The 1,279-nt window shown below is 36.1% G+C and overlaps 1 pseudogene; it reads left to right on the top strand.

Moving 5' to 3' along the window:
* Positions 1–229: 229 nt before the first annotated feature.
* LOC104864002 lies at positions 230–919 on the top strand (annotated as a pseudogene).
* The last annotated feature ends 360 nt before the right edge of the window (positions 920–1,279 follow it).

The following is a 1,279-nucleotide window of genomic DNA, read 5'->3' as shown; positions in this document are numbered from 1 at the left end:
GAAAACTCTGGAGAGACTCCTCTGGTCACTATCTCCAGTCCTCATTCTCCAAGCAGCGCCACCCGGTGGTCTACAGGTCGGCAGCTGTGCTCCTGCGTCCTTGTACCACGAATCTGTGGTGGGACTTTCTCTGAATAGGTCACATTTAACTACAGTCGGCGAATGGAAAATAAAGGGAAGCAGTGTTTATCACTCACTTCTCAGGTCTTCTTGAAATTTAACTAAAAACATGATACATTTTTCTTCAGACAACTGCCCTTTTCAGTACTTTATACCAAATAAATCAGCCTTTAAATGCTGCTTGTTTGTTCTCGATCGTACTTCGGAAAAATATTATTAAACATCCTCACATTAGAAATGAGAAGTAAAAAAAAAAAACCTATCAAAGTTTTACGGAATATTTTTGTGTTTTGTGTTTCATTAGCATTTACTGAATTTTTAATTTTTGTAAACATTTCCTTTATATGCTATTTCAGGAATTTTGTAATTTGAGGTATTACATTTACTAAATACCATATCTGCCTCTTTGCTCAAATTACTTCCTTTACTTAGGCTTTTTGCTTTATCCATTCTTCTTTATATCTTGTACAGATTGTTGCCTGAATTTCTCTAAATTCACCAAGCTTTCATCTCAATATCAGAAGTCTTTTTATTTCTTTGCAGTGATTTTGATTTGGATTTCAGTCCTTTCTTATATTCTGGGAGAACCAGGTATCTACCAAAGCTTGAAGGCACAGAATATTCTTACCAATGTCCTGTCTATGTCAGCTTACAGAGTTACTGCCTGTCACTTTCCATGATGATAAATTCATTTATGGCTTTTATAACCTCCTTTTTAGAAGTTATTACCTTGGTTCAGGCCCTTCTAGTAACTTCCTATATGAATGAGCCTATCTTATATTTTCGTTCTTCATCCCACCCTAACCCTAAACCAATTATAATTAAAAAAAAATATCTTAAACCAGGCATGGTGGCACACACCTGTAATCCCAGCACCGGGAGGCTGAGGCAGGAGTATCGCTGTGAGTTCGAGAACAGCCTGAGCTACATAGTGAGTTCCAGGTCAGTCTCAAATACACAGTGAGACCTTGTCTCAAAAGACAAAACAAAAACAAAAAGAAAAAATTCTTAGAAACAGGAAAGAGTGGTGATTCAGGACCTATCAAAAAAGTGGGACTAAACTGAGGCTCTTTTTCCCTTTAACCTTTTATACTTGTCCAGCATACTTTTGGAATTACAATATATTTTATTAAATAGTGTTTTCTTATAAAGACAAAAG

This window comes from Fukomys damarensis, unplaced genomic scaffold (assembly GCF_012274545.1).
Source record: "Fukomys damarensis isolate Sample0158 unplaced genomic scaffold, DMR_v1.0_HiC HiC_scaffold_35, whole genome shotgun sequence".
In the NCBI taxonomy this organism is placed as follows: Eukaryota; Metazoa; Chordata; class Mammalia; order Rodentia; family Bathyergidae; genus Fukomys; species Fukomys damarensis.
The sequence above is the reverse complement of the archived record's forward strand: the minus strand, read 5'-3'. Positions and strand labels throughout refer to the sequence as shown.